At 43.2% G+C, this 22659-nt stretch overlaps 1 protein-coding gene across 2 annotated transcripts in view; it reads left to right on the top strand.

The window, feature by feature from the left end:
- The window catches only part of trpn1 (transient receptor potential cation channel, subfamily N, member 1), a 219426-nt gene that overhangs the window by 52432 nt on the left and 144335 nt on the right, over nucleotides 1–22659 (top strand). The gene's annotated exons all lie outside the window — the stretch shown is intronic.

Here is a 22659-nt window from a genome sequence, read left to right as displayed (position 1 = left end):
GGTTACCATGATACCAAGGGATCTGAGTAGTCTGATAGTCATTTCCGAGATGTCTTTGACGTAGGGGAAAGTGTCTAAGGTTTCTGGACGTGTTTTGTCTGCTTGTTTGGGTTTATTGCTGAGAAATTGGCGGACTGTGTTCACTGGATACCCATTCTTTTTGAATACACGGTATAGGTGATTTTCCTCTGCTCTGCGTAGTTCCTCTGTGCTGCAGTATGTGTTGGCTCATTGAAGTAATGTTCTGATGCAGCTCCGTTTGTGAATGTTGGGATGATTGCTTCTGTAGTTCAATATTTGGTCCGTATGTGTTGTTTACCTGAAGACGCTGTTTGAAGTTCCCCAATGGCTGTACGCTATACTGTGCCATCTAGGAATGGCAGTTTGTTGTTGTTTTGCTCCTCTTTAGTGAATTTTATGCCAGTAAGGGTATTATTGATGGTCTTGAAGGTTTCCTCTAATTTGTTTCATTTAGTGATGACAAAGGTGTCATCCATGTCGCGGACACAGAGTTTGGGTTGGATGATTGGCAGAGCTGTTTATTCAATTCTCTGCATTACTGCCTCTGCTAAGAGCCCTGATATCGGAGACCCCATCGGTGTTCCGTTGGTTTTGTTTTTGGTGAAGTATGTGTCCACTAGCTTGATGATAATGTTCTTGTTGATGAAGTTAGAGGTTCATACCTATTCTAATAATTTCAATAGTTGCTAAATGGCATAACCCCATGTGCTTTCATTAAAGCATTATTAATGCTTCCTATAACCTATCATTATCACAACAGGTGGAGGACATAGATTATCTCCATGTCCTTTGTCACTCAAGAAGCACCTTTTTTTTTTGTTGCCTTCTTTTCAACTTTGTTGGAATATATTAGTCTTTATCTGAAACAGCCTGATGTGTGTGGGGATGGGGCAAAGGTGCTCAAGCCCTAGAGGTGTTGAACTCAATATTACATCCAGAAAGCAGCAGGGTCCCCAAGTGGAAAATGAGGTGTTGTTCTTCCAGCTTGTGCTGAGCTTCACTGCAGTACTGCAGCAAGCCTGAAACAGAGGTGTTGGCCAAGGAACACGTGTTCTGCAAAGCTGCCGCGCAATCTGGACTTTGTTTCTCCAATATATAAAAGACCACATTGTGAGCCGTAAATGTAGTAGACTAGATTGAATGAAGTGCAGGTAAAGCACTGCTTCACCTGGAAGGTACATTTGGGCCCTTGGATACTGAGGAGGGAGAAAGTAAACTAGCAGGTGTTACACCTTTTGCAGTTACAGGGGAAGATGCTATGGGGTCCTGTGAGTTGTTGGGAGTGAAGGAGGAATGGGCTAGGGTGTTCTGGAGGGAACGGTCCTTGTGGACAAGGGAGGGGAGAAGAATATCTGTCTGGTGGTGGCAGAAATGGCAGCTAATAATCCTCAGGATGTGGGTGCGGGTGGGATGACAGGTGAGGACAAGGGGGAACATACCTATCTAGTGGGAGGGAAGAGAGAAAGTGAGGGCCAAATTGCTGGAGACAGATCAGACCTGGATGAGGGTCCTGTCAACAAGGGGAGAAAAACCTGAGGTGAGGTAGGAAGAACTGAGTTCTGTGGGACAGGAGTAGGCAGAAACAATGGATCTTTTGGGAAGGAGGTGGAAGTGAGCTATATGGTTTAGGAGAGTGTGAGCTTGGTGTCATTGGGGGGAGATCATCAGATGAATTAAATTTAGTGACTATTTTGAAGGAGGAGTGGACCAGACTGTCCCAGAGGGAATGGTCCTTGTAGAAGAATACCTTCTCTGATCTCCCTGCACCCACAAAGAGACAGGCATTATTGAGACCTATGTGGGTATCCATGGTCACTCCTTTGGACTGAAGAAGGTTAAAAGAGAAATTATTCAGGATAAAGGTGAGCTCAGCCAGATGGAGGAGAGTGGTGATGGAGCCCATGAACTGAAACTGAAGTAAAGTGTCAGAGGAATTGCGGATGTAAGTAGGAAGGGACTGGTCAAGGGGAGAACAGAATCGAGTCAAGGTAGGAAGAGATGAGTGGGACAGAAACAGGCAGAAAGAATGAGATTAGTGCGCATTGTGGACACAATGGCCTGATGGTAGGGTCACATTCCAGGGAGAGATAGGAGGAGGTATCCTTCTACAAGGACCATTTTCCCTCAGGGTCAGTCTGGTCCACTCCTCCTTCAAAATGGTCACTAAATTTAATTCGTCTAACGATCTCCCCTAACTGACACCAAGCTCACACACTCTCCCAACCCATATAGCTCACTTTCACCTCCTTCCCAAAATCCACAACAAGACTCCCTGGGCAGATCCATTGTTTCTGCCTACTCCTGCCCCACAGAACTCAGTTCTTCCTAACTCACCTCAGGTTTTTCTCCCCTTGTCCAGTCCCTTTCCATTTACATCCACGATTCCTCTGACACTTTCAGTTTCAGAATTTCCAGTTTGTGGGCTCCAGCTGCCATGGATGTGTAAACCCTTTACATGTCCAATCCCCCATCAGGATCTCAGGGCTCTCCACTTCTTCCTGGAACAAAGGCCTGTACAGGCTCCATCTGCCACCAGCTTCCTCCGCCTGGCTGACCCCATCCTCACTTTGAACCTCCTCTCGCTTTCTTCAGGTCAGAAGGGTGGCCGAGCATACTCACATGGGCCCCAGTTATGCCTGCCACTTTGTGGGGTACATATTATATTCCTTGGTCCAGTCCAACTCCAGTCCCTCCCCACAACTCATTCTCTGATATTTCGATAACATCATTAGTGCTGCTTCCGCTCTCATCCAGAATTGGAAAGGTTTATCAATTTCGCTTCCAATTTCCACCCCCTTTCACCTTCACCTGATCCATCTCTGACTCCTCCCTTCCCTCCCATGACCTCTCTGTTTCCATTTCTGGGGATTGGCTGTCCACCAATTGCCAGTACAAACCCACGACCTCCCACAGCTACGTTGACTAACATCCTCACACTCTGCTTCTTGTTTCATTCATTCTCCCAGTTCCTTTGTTTCTGTCACATCTGTTCTGATGATGCCAATTTTGACAAGGGAGCCACCAAAATGTCCACCTTCTTCCTCAACCGAGGATTCCTAGGGCTGTGGTTGACAGGGCTGTCAGCTGGGTCAGACCCATCTCCTGCATTGTAGCCCTCACCCCCTCTCTTCCTTTTACAACAGCAATAGCCCCCCCAGGGGATCATTAACTGCCATTACAGCCACCTCCACTGAGGAGACGGAAGGATTGGAAAGGCTGGGAGAGTGGGCAAAAAAGTGGCAGATGGAGTACAATGAGGTCATGAACTTTGATAGGAAGAATAGAGGCATGGACTATTTTCTGAATGGGGAGAAGATTCAGAAGTCTGAAATTTGGGAGTTCTAGTCCAGGATTCTTTCGAGGTAAACTTGCAGGTTGAGTGAGTAGTTAGGAAAGCAAATGCAGTGTTGGCATTTATTTTGAGAGGACTTGAATATAAAAGCAGGGATGTAGTTCTGAGTCTCTGTAAGGCTCTAGTTAGGTCATATTTGCAGTATTGTGTGCAGAATTTGGCCTAATATCTCAGAAAGAAAGTGCTTGCCATGGAGCGTGTTCAGAGAAGATTCAGGAGGAATGGTCCCAGGTAAGAAAGGCTTAACATGTGAGGACTCTGGGTGTCTACTCAATGGAGTTTAGAAGGATAAGGGGGAAATTTAATTGAAACTTACAGAATATTGAATGTTGGGAAGGTGATTCCCTTGTAGGAAAGATGATGACCTGAGGGCACAGCCTTAGAGTAAAGGGAAGGCCTTTAAGAATGGAGATAAAGAGAAACTTCTTTAGCCAGAGATTAGATTTGATTCCCTACAGTGTGGAAACAGGCCCTTCGGCCCAACAAGTCCACACGACCCTCTGAAGAGCAACCCACCCAGTTCCATCCTCCTCTAACTATTTGCACCTAACACTTTGGGCACTTTAGCATGACCAATTCACCTGACGCACACCTTTGAAATGTGGGAAGAAACCAGAACACCCGGAGGAAACCCAGGCAGACACGGGAAGAATGTGCAAACTCCACACAGACAGTCACCCCAAGGCTGGAAACGAACCCAGGTCCCTGGCACTGTGAGGCTGCAGTGAGAACCGCTGAGCCAGTGTACCGAGAGTGGTGAATCTGTAGAATTCACTGGCACAGAAGGCTGTGGAGGCCAGGTCATTGAGTATATTTAAGACTTGGATAAATAGGTTCTTGATTGTCAAGGGGATCAAGGGTTACAGGGAGAAGGTGGAAGAATGGGGATGAGAAACTCAATCAGCCATGGTTGAATAGCGGAGCAGACTCGATAGGATGAATGTCCTAACTTATGCTCCTTTGTCTTATGGTCTGCAGCGATATGTCACCACCAGACACTCATTCCCCACCTCTCCCTTGTCTGCCTTCCACAGGGATCATTACTTATGGAAGACCTAGGTCCATTCCACCTTCTCTCACAACACATCCCCACAGGCTTAAGGAATCTTCCCCTGCAATTCCAGAAGATGTATTTCCTCCCTCCTTAGTGTCCAAGGGTCCAAATACACTTTCAAGGTGAAGTAGCACTTTACCTGCACTTCACACAATCTAGTCTATTGTATTAGCTGCTCACAATGTAGTCTCCTCTATACTGGGGAAAGAAAGCACTTATGTTCACAAAAAAAAGACCCTGAGCTTCCAGTTGCTTTCCACTTCGACAGACCGACATTCCAGCAAAGCTCAGCACAAGCTGGAAGAACAATTCCTCATATTCTGCTCAGGAGCCCTGAAGCCTTCTGGACTTAATATGAGTTCAACAATTTTTGGGCTTGATCATCTTTCCCCCAATCCCACACACCAGGCCTTGTCATACACGGGCTGCTACCACACACTATCCATTGTCAGCTGCCAGTAGTGCCCAATAGCAGCTATTTTCTTTCCCAGGATGACCTTTACCCACTCCTTTGTTTGTCCAGCTATTTCCCTCTGGGCTCTATTATTTACTCTTCACCCCTCTCTGTCACCCCATCTTCTGTATAAAAGCTATGCTTTTTCTAGCTGCCATCAGTTCTGGGCCTGAAACGTTAACTCTGATTTCTCTCACGGATGCTGCCAGACCTGCTGAGACTTTCCAGTAATTTATTTTTGTTTCATGAGACTTAAGTCATAGAGTCATAGAGTTATGCAGCATGGAAACAGGCCCTTCCCAAACCCAATCTAATCCCACCTGCCAGCGCCTGGCCCATATCCCTCCAAACCTTTCTTATTCATAGAGTCATATAAATGTACAGCATGGAAACAGACCCTTCGGTCCAACCAGATATCCCAACCCAATCTAGTCCCACCTGCCAGCTCCCAGCCCATATCCCTCCAAACCCTTCCTATTCATATACCCATCCAAATGCCTCTTAAATGTTGCAATTTTACTAGCCACCACCACTTCCTCTGGCAGCTCATTCCATACCACCCTCTGAGTGAAAAAGTTGCCTCTTAGGTCTCTTTTATATCTTTCCCCTCTCACCATAAACCTATGCCCTCTCGTTCTGGACTCCCCGACCCCAGGGAAAAGACTTTGTCTATTTATCCTATCCATGCCCCTCATGATTTTATAAACCTCTGTAAGGTCACCCCTCAGCCTCCAACGTTCCAGGAAAAACAGTCCCAGCCTATTCAACCCCTCCCTGCAGCTCAAATCCTCCAACCCTGGCAACATCCTTGTAAATCTTTTCTGAACCCTTTCAAGTTTCACAACATTTTTCCGATAGGAAGGAGACTAGAATTGCTCACAATATTCCAACAGTGGCCTAACCAATGTCCTGTACAGCTGCAATATGACCTCACAACTCCTGTACTCAATACTCTGACCAATAAAGGAAAGCATACCGAATACCCTCTTCACTATCCTACCTACCTGCGACTCCACTTTCAAGGAGCTATGAACCTGCCCTTCAATCTCTCTTTGTTCAGCAACTCTCCCTAAGAACTTACCATTAAGTGTATAAGTCCTGCTAAGATTTGCCTTCCCAAAATGCAGCACCTCACATTTATCTAAATTAAACTCTATCTGCCACTTCTCAGCCCATTGGCCCATCTGATCAAGATCCCATTGTAATCTGAGATAACCCTCTTTGCTGTCCACTGCAGCTCCAATTTTGGTGTCATCAGCAAACTTACTAACTATACCTCTTATGCTCACATCCAAATCATTTATATAAATGATGAAAAGTAGTGGACCCAGCACCGATCCTTGTGGTACTCCACTGGTCACAGGCCTCCAGTCTGAAAACATCCTGCCACTACCACCCTCTGTGCGAGTTCTTTATCCAAATGCATGATTTCTCCCTGTGTTCCACTAGATCTAATCTTACTCACCAGTCTTCCACGGGGAACCTTGTTGAATGCCTTACTGAAGTCCATATAGATCACATCTACTGCTCTGCCCTCATCAATCCTCTTTTTTACTTCTTAAAAAAACTCAGTCAAGTTTGTGAGACATGATTTCCCACGCATAAAGCCATGTTGACTAACCCTAATCAGTCCTTGCCTTTCCAAATGCATGTACATCCTGTTCCTCAGGATTCCCTCCAACAACTTGCCCACCACCGACATCTGGCTCTCTGGTCTATAGTTCCCTGGCTTGTCCTTACCACCTTTCATAAACAGTGGCACCACGTTAGCCAACCTCCAGTCTTCCAGCACCTCACCTGTGACTATCGATGATACAAATATCTCAGTAAGAGGCCCAGCAATCACTACCATAGCTTCCCACAGAGTTCTAAGGTACACCTGATCCGGTCCTGGGAATTTATCCACTTTTATGCATTTCAAGACATGCAGCACTTCCTCCTCTGTAATATGGACATTTTTCAAGATGTCACCATCTATTTCCCATTTTTTTTCCATGTCCTTTTCCACAGTAAATACTGTTGCAAAGTACTCGTTTAGTATCTCCCCCCCTTTTCTGGAGCTCCACTCAAAGGCCGCCTTGCTGATCTTTGAGGAGCCATATTCTCTCCCAAGTTACCCTTTTGTCCATAATATATTGGTAAAAACCCTTTGGATTCTCCTTAACTCTATTTGCTAAAGCTACCTCATGTCCCCTTTTTGCCTTCCTGATTTCCCTTTAAAGTATACTGCTACTGCCTTTATGCTCTTCTCAGGATTCACTCGGTCTATCCTGTCTATACTTGACATGTGCTTCCTTCTTTTTCTTAACCACACCCTCAATTTCTTTAGTTTTTCAGCATTCCCTAATCTGTACTCTTGGGTCCAAGCCCTTTAGTTGGTTACATAACTTCCATTCCTGAAACCCAGGTGAGCAGGCATTGACACTGGTATTATTAGATCACATCGCTCAGCACCACACCTCAGGTAGCATGCGTAGGCCTTGGGACCGTGTGTAACATAGATTTAGCAGGATAACACCTGGACTCAGAGGGTTAAATGCTACAAAAAGACTAAACAAATTTAGTTTGTACTCCCTGAAATTTATAAAGGTGTTGAGATACGAAGAACGAATAGGGATAGTCAGAGAGGAATTATTTTTTGTGGAGTCAAGCACTCACAGAAAATTAGACCTTTCAGGAGTGAAATCAGGAAACACTTCTATACAAAAGGTAGAGGAAATTGGGAATATATTTCTAAAGATAGTAATTGATGTTGGTTCAATTGTCAATTTTAACATTAAATTTGTTAGATTTTTAAAAGCATAGAATATGGCACAACGACAATTGTATCGAGTATAAGAACTGATAAATGACATCTATAGTTTAATTAAATAGATGCAACAATTAAAATGGTCTCCTCCTGTTTTATGTTCCTAGTTTCCTGTAAGTGACTTTGTTGAATGCCTTCTGTAAATCTTGTCCTCCACAATTCCTGTATTCCCTGTATCAATACAATCAGTCACTAATGCAAAGAAACTGCAATCAACTTGTCAAATGAGACCTGCCTTTGAAAGCTCCACACTATTTGCTCTTGATTATTCAATGCTCACTAATTATGACTGAAGAGATTTTCTATGCTGATGTTCAACTTAATTGTTCTCTGGAACAGTTAGTAACAGATGATTACAGGAAGTCTTTTTCTGTAAATTTAGTAAGTAAATCATAGTTTGTTGTCACAGCCCCAATCTGCATACAAAGGAAGAGGAATGCAGTGCAAAACATTTTGTTCTCAAGTCTCCAGCATTAATTATTTTAATTCACAATAAATTAACAGTAGTATCCATAAGGTAACAAACAATCCCATAGCATTCAGAGATTTCTTCATGGTAGTAAGATGTTATTTACGCAGTTCATTAATTCTGTGATCCTGGTGTCACATAAAATCTTTCTGGAGCCTAGTAATTGGCAGTTGTCTATTTCCATCCTTTCTTCTTGTGCTTTTTGTGAGGCTTCACCTTTGTTAGAGATCTACGTTGGACATTTTTCGGGGACACGTGTTTGTTGGCTTTTCCTTTCTTTCCGCGTTTATTGTGCCACTGACGACAGCTACTATAGGTTGTGTAGGTTTTTGACTTAGTCATGCTTCCTTTTGTGTTCAAACCCTGTTTAAAAATGATGACGATTCATTTATAAATATTTGAAGCATGTATTACATAGGAAGTGATGCACACAATGATTTTGGGAGATTTTCTTGCCTTTTAAGGTATTGTTGAATATAGATGTTATGATGTTATTTCCTATGGTGTGAGATCACTGCTTTACAAAACATTTTCTACAGCAAGCATTCCTTTTACCAAACAGAATGCATGCTATAGAAAATGTTTTGTATTGACAAATCTGTGGCTCCTCAATTCTCCAACTTTTTCTCTCCTGCTGCACGTTCTTAATATTCCCCTCCTGCTGCACGTTCAAATATCCCACCTTCACTTCCAGAATTGTCCTAGAATGCGCAATGATTATCCCCAGATTTTCCCCTAACCCTGTGTACTGGCACCTTCATCTCCCCTCATTCCTCTGAGCTGATCTTGTCCAACTTCCCCCTCACCATTCCTTTTGTTAGCTTCAAGTGTGTCCGTGTTGTCCCATTTCAACCTTCCATATCTCTTTCAGTGATCAGATCATCCCCTCACTGTCTCCCTCTCCTCTGACCTCATATTTATGATCTCATGGTATTGTTGAGGTAAGTGGACAATGGGACCCAGTGGTCAGAATTGCCTTGTCCAACTACGCTTACCCTACTTCTATTCTCTCCTGTCCAAAGTAATAACTATTGTCTACATGTCCGCGGAGGCTACATAAAGGGAAAAAAATGAGAAGTACACATTGGAATTAGATTAGTTTGCAAGTCTCTGGTACTTGTTTATTTTATTCGTATTCAAATCAATAATCTTCTTTGGTGCAAGTTACCAATCACACATGCTTCCTCAACAATAGTCGGTTCTTCAATGTTTCATTAAGACTCTTGTTTTTGGCTTTTAAAGTATTATCCACTTCATTATCTAACTTCAGCTTCATAATCTTTGGCTGTCTTTTGCTGGGTGCATACCGAATTCTACGTGGTGGTCTTGACCTCCTCCTGTTTTTTGGCTTTCTCGTTCGCCTTGATTTAGCATACCGTTTGCGGGCACGATTCTGCCTCTGACGGTACCTTGACTTAACCATGGCTTTCTTTTTCACCTCTGCTTTATCAACAGATTATTTATTTCAACTGACTAGTTGTCAGTCTGTTACTTATATTGCTTACAATGTGTTGTGGAACAATGTAACTTGAAATTTCTTTTATGACATTGCACTACCTTTTAAGGTACTGATATTTTGCATGATAAACTATGGGTATCATGACCTTATAAGGTGTTATTGAGTGCAGATTACAACCCTACTTGGTCCTAATAGTTTAATGACCATTGGGGTAAACTGCCCTTCCATTTCTCTGTTCTTGCAGTGTTTGGATTTTGCACATTCTGATTTTGTTTCTATGGTTTTTTTTAATAGAATCCCCCCAGTGTGGAAACAGGCCTTTGATCCAACAAGTTCACACCAACTCTCCGAAGAGTAACCCATCCAGACCCATTCCCGTCCTCCATTATCCTAGGCTTAACCTTGAATAATGCACCTAAACTACACATCCCTGAACACTATAGGCAAATTAGCATAACCAATTCACCTAACCTGCACATCTTTGGATTGTGGGAGGAAAGCAGAACACCTGTGCAGACACAGAGAAAATGTGCAAACTCCACACGGACAGGTGCCCCAGGTTGGAATTCAACGTGGGTCCAGGGTGCTGTGAGGCAGCAGTGCTAACCACTGAGCCACCAGAGCTGTCCCAGAGTTAATTTAGATGATCAAGGAAATGGTAGAAGACACAAATATTGCTTTTAAAACTGGCTGGAATTCTTCCAAAAGATTTATTTGAGGTTTTCAAATCTTTTATTGGGTAGATTAACACTTCTCTTGACCTTTAGGAGCAATTAATTGGTCATGATATTGTGGCAGTGCTTTCAGATGTTAGTAGTGATATGGATTTTCTCAGGCAGCACATTCTAAATCCAAACCACACATTATGTGACAGAAAGAAGACTTTCTATACATTGCCTTTGGTTTGTTCTTTTATCACTTACCTTCAGTGTCTTGTGGTTCTTGACCCTATCACCAGTGGAGAGAGTGTGGACTGCAGATGCTGGAGATCAAAGAGTGTGGCGCTGAAAAAGCACAGCAGGACAGGCAGCATCTGAGGGACAGGAGAATCAACGTTTTAAGCATAATCCTTTCATCAGGAAGGACTTATGCTTGAAATGTCGATTCTCCTGCTCCTCGGATGCTGCCTGACCGGCTGTGCTTTTCCAGTGCCACACTCTTTGATCTTTCCACTAGTGGGCAGTGTATCTACTTTATTGAGGTCTCCCATGATTTTCAAAGTCTCTACCAAATCCCCTTTTCCCTCAAGAGAACAATCCCAGCTTCTGCAATCCCTCTCACTGAACTTTATCATCATTAGAACTATTTCCATAAATCTGACCTGCACTCTGTCTAATGCCTTCCCACAGTGCAGTGGTCAGATTTGGACACAGTGCCACAGTTGATGTCAAGCACTTGAGGTGTTGTATAAAGTTCAAATAACATTTCATTGCTTATATATTGTATTCCTCATAAAACACAAGATCCCTCAAGCTTTACTACCCACTCAGCTTACCCTGTAAGCTTAAATAACAGGTGTATGTCTAGCCTAGGATCCCTCTGCTGCTATATTCCCTTTTATAAATAAATCCCTTATTTTGTATTGACTTTCCTCATTCTTGCCACCAAATGTATCCCTTTGCACTTTGGAAAATTATATGATTAATGTTTGTGGATTAAGTGTAAAAAAAACCCTTCAAAACAGCTGACATGTGCATCGGACCTGATCGAAAAACAAAGACATTCCCAAAAAAATGTCTGTTAGAATATCAACATGAAAAGCATAAAAAAAACTGCTGCCTCACAGCACCAGGGTCCCAGGTTCAATTCCAGCCTTGTGGAGTTTGCACATTTTCCTCGTGTCTGCGTGGGTTTCCTCTGGGTGCTCCGGTTTCCTCCCACAATCCAAAGATGTGCTAAATTGCCCACAGTGTTAGGTACATTCGTCAGAAGGAAATGGGTCTAGGTGGGTTACTGTTCAGAGGGTCGGTTTGGACTTGTTGGACCGAAGGGCTTGTTTCCACACTGTAGCGAATCTAATCTAATAGTTTAAAGTGCACATCATCTAATGCCACTTTGCACTGTTAATAATTTCTATCTACTGACTAGCCTCATTATAATAAACATCCTTTTTCCGCTGAAGATCAAATAGAAAACCACATGGAAGCATCCTAAATCATAGAATTTGCATGATTACGTCACCAAAGATCCAGGTGGTAAAAATCAACACGGGGAAATAGGTTTGATGAGTAATTGATGAACATTAACTGTACACCAAGCCATCACATGGTCCAAAACTCCAAAGGATGAAGATCTGTGACCCAACTCTAAAACAGCCTGACCAAATGAGTTCTAGTTACAATTCACAACCAATCAATTTCACATATCCAACTCAATTCCAGCACAGTGGAACAAAATATAGCCTTATTCCCATGTACAGACCATTATTGTGGGCCCCCTCATCATATGGATCACTTCAATGAAAACAGAGCTGCATGTGGACTCACAGAACAAAAAAAAATGTAGGTCTTCATGCCTGGCAGAACAATCCAAGGTCACAAGTCAAGGCATCATACCAACAGCCTAACGTTAATACCTTAGAACAAATCTGAACATTGAAGGGCAAACAATAGGAAGAAATAGCCTGAGATAGAGCTAACACTATCACGATATACAAAGCTTTTCTTTTGAAAGTTAGAGGTTAGGTGCAAATGCCTCTTTCTTCATGCACAGGATGGTATCTCTTAAAGACGACAATGCAGTGAACACTGAACAAAAGACTTTCAGTGACCCGTCAAATGTGAATACACAGTTGCAGTTCATATTCTCCAGGCTATCCCACGGCACCCTATGAGTAGTTCATGGTGAATCAATACCATTAGGAGAATGGCAACAAGCAATCAAAAAGATGAAAACAAACCAAGGCCAACACGAATGGTTCTACCTGTGATATTTAAGTCTGGTGGTCTTTTGCTCATATCAAGATGCCTGTACTCCCCTTCCTTCAGCGATGCGAAAGTTATATCTATTTTCAGGAAGGCAGATAAACCATGCTGTGGATGTTACTGAGGTGCTTGCCCCTCTTGTCTTTGGCAGGGAAATCGGACACATTTTATCCAAAATCACCAGTTTCTTATCCTGGAGAACCTTCTCCCAGAGACACAGTGTCGGCTTTAGACCTTTCAAAGGAACGTCGTATATGATATTTGTCGCTAAACCAATCCAAGAGAAGTGTTCAGACCACCACCAGGAACTCTTCATTATCCTTATCCATCTGACCAAAGTGTTTGACTCAGTTAATTGCAAGGCCTTATGGATCATGCTTCAATATTTGATGTCCAAGAAAAGACTTTAGCAAGGTTGTATTGTAGCCCTCAAATGTTTTACAATTTATCTCTTTGATGGGCAGTGGCCTTTGGTGGCAATATTAAGTAACACCTTGATGAAAGATTCTGTTAACCCAGTTTCATTTTGGCTAGGAGTAAACTGACCATGCATGGCCAATGTGGATAACTACTGTGTTGCTGCATCAGATTTACAAATCACTCTTAGGATCTCTACAAGCCTGCAGAAAAGTAACTTGGCCTGTTGTCAAAGCAAAACTTATAAATCAACCTACATCTGAGCAGCCAAATATTTCACTGCAATGTATGTTGAAGGAGAGGCTCTGAGATAAGGGAGCAGTTTCCATACCCCGTGAGTGCCCTCTCTTAAAAGGCCACCATCAATGAGGAGAGATGACACCAGATCAGCTGGGCCTCCTCAACCTTCTAGAATCATGGAATCCTAGAATCATTGAATCCCTTCAGGGCAGATGGAGGCTATTCAGCCCACCAACACTCTGCAGAGCATCCCATCCAAACCCATTCCCCCACGTGATCCCCATGACCCCACATTTCCATGGCTAATTTAGTTAACTCACACATCCCAGGACACAATGGGGCAATTTATCATGGCCAATGCAACAAACCTGCACACCTTTGGACTTTTAGATTAGATTAGATTACTTACAGTGTGAAAACAGGCCCTTCGGCCCAACAAGTCCACACCGAAGAGCAACCCAACCAGACCCATTCCCCTACACTCATCCCTTCACCTAACAGTACGGGCAACTTAGCATGGCCAATTCACCTAACCTGCACATTTTTGGACTGTGGGAGGAAATCGGAGCACCTGAAGGAAACCCACGCAGACACAGAGAGAATATGCAAACTCCACACTTTTCTTGAGCATTTGAAAATGAGAACCTCTGTGTGTCATCAAAATGCCTGGTTTACAAAGTAGTTTGCCATCACACTTCTGTACGGGACTATGCATCAGACAACCACTGCTATAACCCCCACATTCAGTGGGAAAATAGTCAAACAAACACTAGTGTGCTTTCTGGAGTCAGCTCCAAAGCCTTCAGGCAAAGGCCCTGTAAAATTCACTTTGACAAGCTGAACACTCTTCAGATAATCATAAAACATCTCACTGTGGCCTCTTTTCTCAACTGCCAAATGTCCAGCCTTCCAGGAGTGCAGAAAAAACTCTGAAGATACGAAGATGCTCTGAAACTTTCAGTGAATGGCAATAGCAGTGCGGCTAATGACTGGGAGGAGCTCACTCATAATCGCTCAAAATGATGACAATTTATCCATCAAGCTGCATCATGCTTTGAGTCATAAAGTCTTATTGATGAGGCGGAGCTGCAGCAGAGAAGGAAAGAAAAGAAAGCAAGTCAGACTACCTCCTGATTCATTCTGCCCTGTATATTCAAAGGTCTGTCGGTTGAGAATTTGTCTGTTTAGTCACAGGAAGACAATTGGCAGCAACTCACAACCTTAATGTTGTTCTCATATTCATGGAGAATCGACAATATTAATCAGGTCTTTGTTTTATACCATTGAAGTTAGGGAAAGACGCAAAGCAACATATTGGATTTTGTGATTTTAATACTGTGAATTATTGAGTGAATTGGGTTTCTCTTAACAGGAGCAATAAAAACAAATCCCAACCCAGATCTCTAGCACACTTCCATCCACTACTAGCTACGGGTAGTTTGGTTCAAGTAATTTAATTAAATGGAACAGAAATATACCACAGTTGTTCAAGAAATGAAAGAAAAATAGAGTAGATGATCGGCAAGATAAAAAGTTCTCAATAAAAACTGTGATCTCCCCTTTTAATTGAAAGGTTGTTCCAAGTCTCAACCATGTCCCTTCTCAGAAAAGCAGAACAAATAAATTCTAAGCATTAAAAAAAAAAGGGCTTTGGAAAATTCTGATGGTATCATTTCCTCTGTTGGCCATACAGTCCATTTCCTGTTGGTCCCAAGAAAACTCAAGCAGACAGGTGGTCACAGTGTACTTTTTCACCAAGGCTATCTGAGTGTGGACAAAGAACAGGCAGCCAAAACTCTCGCCCCCCCCCATCCTGAAGTTGGAATATTAGATGACTGTTTTTAAAAGGAATCCTTGGGTTTACTTGGAGACAGATGGATCAAAGATGATAAGTAACAGGATGTAGCCCACACCAAATAAAATGGGTGAGTAAAGGTGAGCTTCCTAGTGGGAGTAGCAGAATGATGAGTCAGAAGCTTGAGGTGATCCCTGCAATGACTAGGGAGTGATTTGTAGGAAGTGAGGTATCCAGAGCAATTCTAATTCTTTCCCCTCAGATGCTGTTTTTTTTTAACCATCTGCAGAACAAAGCCAGAAGTAGGACCTGCATTAGCACCTACAAATTGGGCTGTGCAAACATGTCAGCTTTACGCAGCACCCTGTCAACTCTTAACGCCTCTTAGGAATGGTCTGCTAGGAATTAAAGGGCACTTAATTTCAGATAATTGGATCAGATCATCTTGTATGCCTTTTGGATTGACAGAAAAGCTTCCTGTTTCTTGGTTGCTTCTTTACCACATATATTTCCATAATCTGACTGCCTTATGGTGGGTGCTAGGTTAATTTGGAAGGAAGTCACTGAAGGAAGTCAAAGGCCCGACACAAAAACAATAAGGATACATGGGGCAAGTCGCCTTTTTCAAACTCTTACAAGAGTGATATATAAGGTTGATCTCCCTGAAAACTTGACAAACTCTGCTGTACCAGAAGATGTGGTTCCCACAGCCTTTAGCTACTCAGCAGCTAGCTCTTTGCAAGCTGTTACAAGAGTCATGAGCCCCATGCAGTCATAACCAGTCATACGGAGTGAAATAAACAAACCCTTTCCTCAGGGCTAATCAGTAGATCACCTTCACATCAACATCAGCATTAAGAGATTTGGGCTGACAGTGTCAAGTAAGATTTGCAACACGTAAGTGCCAGGCAAAATCATCTCCTTCAAAAGAGAGAATGTAACCACCATCTCTTGGCATTCAATGGCATTACCATTGCTGAATCCTCTACTATCAACTATCCTGGGGGGTTTGGCATTGACTAGAAACTGAACTGGACTAGCTATATAAATACAAAGCAGATCAGAGGCTAGGAATCCTGCAGCCGGTAAATCACCTCCTGACTCCTCAGCTTGTTCACCATCAATAAAGCCACAAGTCACAAGTGAGATGGAATACTCTCCACTTGCCTATATGGGTGCAGCTCCAACAATACTCAAGAAGCTTGACACATCTAGGATAAAGCATCCCAATTGATTGGCACCACATTCAAAAACATTTACTCCCTCCACCACTAACGGTCAGTGCGTATTATCTACAGGATGCATTGCAGCAATTCACCATGGATCCTTGGACAGCATCTTCCAAACATGACCAGTTCCATCTGGAAAGACCAGTGCAGCAGATATCGAACCTGCAAGTCCCCTTCCAAGCCACTCATCATCATGTATCGCTTTTCCTTTAGTGTCGTTGGGTCAAAATCCTGCTACTCTCTAGTAGCATTCTGGGTCTACCTGCATCAAATGGAGAGCAATGGTTCAAGTACAGGCAGCACGGTGGCACAGTGGTTAGCACTGCTGTCTCACAGCGCCAGAGACCCAGGTTCAATTCCCGCCTCAGGCGACTGACTGTGTGGAGTTTGCACGTTCTCCCCGTGTCTGTGTGTGTTTCCTCCCACAGTCCAAAAACATGCAGGTTAGGTGAACTGGCCATGCTAAATTGCCTGTAGTGTTAGGTGCAAGGGTAAATGTAGGAGAATGGGTCTGGGTGGGTTGCACTTCGGCAGGTCTGTGTGGACTTGTTGGGCCAAAGGGCCTGTTTCCACACTGTAAGTAATCTAATCTAAAAAGAAGGCCACCCACCACCTTCTCAAGGGCATTTAGGGATGGGCAATAAATGCTGGCCCAGCCAGCAATGAGTGAAGAAAAAGCTCTGGATTTACACCAGCGTCTGCCTTCCCTCTCTCCGAAAGATGATTGGTTGTAAAATGTTGCTACAAGGGCACTCCAAAACCAGAATATACGAAGCGTTTTGCAAGATACTCTGATAGTTGTCATATTGTACAGTGTTCAATCATCCCTCACCAACCCACCGATCCCCCCACCCCCCCGCCACCAGTAATACTTAACCCTTTAACCAATGTAACAGGACAATTGCGTGATAGTTCTTTGCTCATGGCTTTGACGTTCCCTCCACAAATCCATTAGGATGGAGTAAACCAGATATAACCAAATCTATGGAGATCATTCCTAGGGGTGTGATAGGTTTTCTGCCACATGGGTTTGGGTGGCTGGACAGGGCTCCCTACAATGTCTGTCATAAACTGCTGCCTGCATCATAGTACTGTTGCTTCATGCTACTCAACATACTTGTTATACAGACAGGCCTGCATTTTGTGCAGGCAAAGTAACATGCAAGGAAGACACAAGATGAATACTATCAGGAAGTAAGTTAAGAACAGACACCGTAACAGCCTGTGGCAAGGGATGAAATAATTGCTGAGCAATTCTTTTGACATTTCCAGTCACCTGCCATTAGGGCTTCTCTCCTTCAGGAGAAAAGTACGGACCTGTGTGGCAATTGCCAGGGACTCCCTTGTGCATGCTGGTGGGAATTAAGATCCAAATGTTGGGATTCTATCAGATGCCGAGGCATTGACCATGTGCCAGGAGTTTCTTGCAGAGGCTAGTGAGTCACTGGTGATCCTGGCATTAGCAGTGAGATAGGAATGTCAGGTGTGAAAGTTCCTTCTCTCAGGGTGGCACGGTGGCTCAGTTATTAGGACTGCTGCCTCACGGCATTAGACACCTGTGTTTGATTCCAGACTCAGGCATATGGAGTTTGCATATTCTCCCCGTGTCTGCGCGGGTTTCCTCCAGGTGCTCCATTTCCTCCCCCAATCCAAAGCTGTGCAGGTTAGGTGAATTGACCATGCTAAATTGTCCACAATGTTCAGTGATGTGCAGGTTAGGCGCATTAGTCATGAGAATTGCAGAGTAATAGGGTAGGGCAATGGTCTGGGTGGGTTATTTTTCAGAGGGTCGGTGTGGACGTGTTGGGCCAAATGGTCTGTTCTCACACTGTATGGAATCTACTCTATGAATTACACTGAAATGGAACACCAGAACCATCAGGTGCAACGAACAATCTTGGTGTACAAACATCACCGGTGAGACTGCCAATGAGTACTTCACCCTAGGAGACGATGCACACACAATAGAGTTACTTGTCAGGCTATGGGATAGTGCAGTTAAGATTTAACTATGTTGGTGTGGGGCTAGAGTCACATCCAGCCCAGAGCAATCCACTGAATATAACAGGCTGGATTGATCTGGGCTGTATGTGACTCTAGCCCCAGTAAGAGCACTTATGCCAAGTTTCATGTTTTTCTACTTGGTATGGGCAGAATCTAATCAGGCTGTGAGTGACGTGGGCTATGGCAAGATGAATGGTAGGATCGGAGATGCTTGGCAAGCCCCATCTCAACAATTATTGTATCTTGGTTCACTTTAATGTTGTAGCAAGAACACTTGCAGTCAGTGACATGTGCACAACTCTAGATCATGACTGCATCTTGGGGGCTCTTCACTGTTCATTCAGTCTGAGCCTGCCTGAATTCTCACCACATCCCTGTTTTGCATTGCCTTGCACATTTTGCCTTTAAGATGGCACTGAATTGCCACGGCATTTAGCACATACAGCTATAGGTGTCAGCAGCCCTTAGCCCAGCCAATGGGGATAACCTTCACTCGGGGTGGGATTCCAGGGGGATGGCATTTAGTGTAAGATCCTTAGGAGGTGGGTCCAGATGCAGAGACTAGGGATGCTCGTCACTTCTGTGATGCCCTGTATATGTTAAGATGAATAGAAATCAGGAATGCTACTTGGTAATACTTGACTATGGGCAGGATACAAGGGGCTGAGCTACATGATTGAAACTATTCTAAGAAAAATGCAAGGTGAACACAGTAAGATTATTTTCCAAGTCTCAAGTACTTGTTTTTTATTCAATATCAAGTGATAATCTTTTCTTAAGTAGCAACATGGCATTCAGACAGGTACCCTCATGGGCAATCTATGCTGCTTAAGCGATTCATTAAGACGTCTGTTGTTCTTTACTTTCAAATTATCAATTTCCTCTCTTGGTCTACTGCGGCGTTTTAGATGCACAATCTTCCTTACTCTTCTTCTGTAAGTAGTATGGCGGGGTCTACGACTAACCCGCCTTCCTCTTCTTCGACACCTTGCTTTACGTAGCCGTCTCCCATATCGTTTACGTGGACGACTGCGTCTGTTGCGATATCTTGACTTGGTCATGCCTCTCTGATTTGCAAGCTGATTTGTATTCTATCTCACTGATTTGAGATTTTCAATTGAGGCTTTGCCCTGTAGGCAGCTTTTAATACCTGCGGCCACAATTGTTGAGTGACAGGATTGCCGTGTCGGCTATGAGCTACCGTATTTGGTGTGCATTATGACAGAGCCTAATAAGGTAGTTTTACTTACAACTGATCACATCACTTATATCAGGGCCCACTGGATAATACTTGATGGATTTGGTAGTTTAGGTACCCCTTTCTTACCATATATAGACAAAGATTGAGCATTAGTATTTCAAAGAATGTCCGTGGTCTCAGTATCAGTTGTTGCCTGTGTTCTGCCCTCTGTACATCCAGACATACCTCTTTGAGCTACCTTGCACATTCTTGGAACAAGCTCATCCTCCCTGAGACACTGATAATCATTCACTTGCATTACTCTGCAAAGATAGCACATCAACCCCATCCTACCCAGTCAGACACAACTAACCTCCGTGTCACACAAGCCTGTCTGCCCAGATAGTATTTGTTCTGTGATGTATTACAGTTTTGCTCAGATATTATTTGTAAAGGGCTGATGTCATCTAGAAACCTTAGCTAGACCAGTATAATCTTTTGCTCAGATACTGTTTGTAAAGGGCTGATGCCATCTAGAAACCTTAGCTAGACTAGTATAATCTGTTGCACATCTGAAGAATACAGCCATGGTGCTGAGCCAGTGAACATAGCATACATTTGAAATCGTCATCTTTAGTCCACCTATGGAACATGCTTATGTGTTGAGACTAATTTTTAGTGATTAAATTTCAAAAGCATATTTCATTACCTCACTGTAAGTGCTGAGGATGACAAAGCCTGTAGAGTGATTATAGATAGGTAGGTGAGTGGCCAAAAATGTCACAGATGGAATACAGTGTGGGAACAAGTAAGACAGTACACCAAAAAGTTCCCTTACACTAGTCACTAAAAGTAACAGAAAATAGGGAAGGCAAATATAATTTATTTTATTCTTTCTTGGGATGGGGGTTAGGCTCGGCAGCATTTATTGCGTAGAGTGCAGTTAAGAGTCAACCACATTGCTGTAGGTGTGGAGTTACATGCAGGCCAGACCAGGTAAGGATGGCAGTTTCCTTCCCCAGAGGACTTTAGAAAACCAAATGGGTTTTTCCCTGACAATCAGTTGAATTCACATTATCTGTGTTATAGTTCAGTGGTAACACCACTAGGCCACTAGGCCATCACCTCCCCTTTGGCCTTTATTTTAAAGGGAATAAAATAGGGAGATCTTGCTTAAACTACACATGAGTAGCTTGACCCTATACTCACTGGAGTTTAGAAGATTGAGAGAATACCTGATTGAAACATATACATGTGGGAGAATCTAGAGGGCATAATTTCAGACTGCTGTAGAAATGATATTGCCATCTAAAGTCAATGGGAGATGATTAGATTCTCTTTTGTTCTGAGATGGTCAATGCTTGGCATCTTTGTATTGCACATTTATCAGTTTAAACATGGATGGTTGAATAGTGTAGGAAATTCAATGGGAAAAGCACTTTTCTCCAGGAATTTCATTTCAGATCACCAGCACGCGGAGCAATTAAGTCCAAAGATGTGCAGGTTAGGTAGATTGGCCATGCTAAATTGTCCATAGTATCTAGGGATGTGCAGGTTAGGTGGATTAGCCATGGAAATAGGAATTAGGTTGTAGGAATAGGGTTACAGGTGTGGTTCTGATTGGGATGCTCAAAGGATTACTCACAATTGCCTGAATGGCCGGCCTGCTTTCACTGTTGAGGGATGAAGTTGACAACACATGAGACAGAAACTCTAACACTGAGGAGGCTGTGATAGTCTTCACTGCCTGGTTTCTCCCTCCACAGATACTGCTAGAACCTGTCTGAGTTTCTCCAGCAAAGTGTTTAGCTGGAGATGAAGTTGAGGACACACGAGACAAACTAACACTGAGGAGGCTGTGATAGTCTTCACTGCCTGGTTTCTCCCTCCACAGATACTGCTAGAACCTGTCTGAGTTTCTCCAGCAAAGTGTTTAGCTAGAGATGAAGTTGGGGACACACGAGACAAACTAACACTGAGGAGGCTGTGATAGTCTTCACTGCCTGGTTTCTCCCTCCACAGATACTGCTAAGTAAGACCTGTCTCAGTTTCTCCAACAATGTGTTTTGCTTCTTTTAAATCCCTCTCCTACATATCCACTGTGGTATGTCTCTGCAGGGGAATCATGTTCCGCTCCCAGCTTTGAAACCCCCATCCCATTTTTTTGGCAACAATCACCCATCGCCATTTAATGCATGGACTCCCAAGGCTACATGTGCTACAGGATTGAAAGGTGAAGGCAGTGGGGGTTGAGTTGTAAACCCCGCTATACTATTAAGGGAGATAAGGTCAACGTTGAAGCAACCAAAGATGGTTGGACATTTCTGCGCAATACTATCCAGGGTTAGGGTTTGGCCATGGATGTTGATATTGGTGCTACATTGAAGGATAAGATAGTGAGGAAAATTCTCATCCTGTAGGACAAAGCAGTCTGGTTTATTACCACCAATGTGGAGCAATTAGGCTTAATCCTATGAAAAAATTGAGCCACACACCAATATTTTAGTTCTTTCAAATCTTTCAAGTACTTGTAGGCGTTTTATTCAATTTGAATCAGTGAAACACGGGTGTGAAGTAGCGAAGAAATAAAATTCCCTTCAAGTACAAGTCGGCCTTGTGCACATTTCCATTAGCACTTGCTAGCTCAAAACATGGTTCTATTTCTTTGTGGTCTATTGTAGCTTCTTAACAACGTCTTGCAGCTCTTCTGCGATGAACAAGATGAGCTCTGACAATAGTACTGGATCGTTGTTTGCATGCTCGCTTCTTCCGCTTGCACACATTCCTGCGCCTGCGCCTGCGCTTGCGCCCACACCCCTTCATGGTTCAGAGTTCAACCACTGACTTTCCTTGAATTGTTCACGTCTCCAGTTTTATAGTCATTTTACTTGAGTGACCAATTATGATGTCATTGCTATTTTGAAATTTGCCTACTGCCTTATAAGGTCCATATTTGACTTTAAACATGAAGTGTCCATTGTTGGTTGTGTTGCAAAGTGGATGTCACTGCCTTATAAGGTATCGCTGTGTGAACATATTGCCATTTAGTTTTAAGGTCATGTACCTCCAGGTGTGGATAATGGGGATAAAACTCACAAAAGGATGTTTACACAATCCCAATATACATTTACCATCAATGGATTCTTCCATATAATCAGGGCTTTGTCTGTATACACCCCGAGCTTGTAGTATATTTGAGTAGTTTCTTTGCAGCTCATTGATTTTCTCTTATTTAGTTGGAGGCATTCCTAC

Source organism: Chiloscyllium punctatum, chromosome 5, assembly GCF_047496795.1.
Source record: "Chiloscyllium punctatum isolate Juve2018m chromosome 5, sChiPun1.3, whole genome shotgun sequence".
Taxonomy (NCBI): domain Eukaryota; kingdom Metazoa; phylum Chordata; class Chondrichthyes; order Orectolobiformes; family Hemiscylliidae; genus Chiloscyllium; species Chiloscyllium punctatum.
Note: the sequence above shows the minus strand (reverse complement) of the source record. Positions and strands in the feature narration are given on the sequence as shown.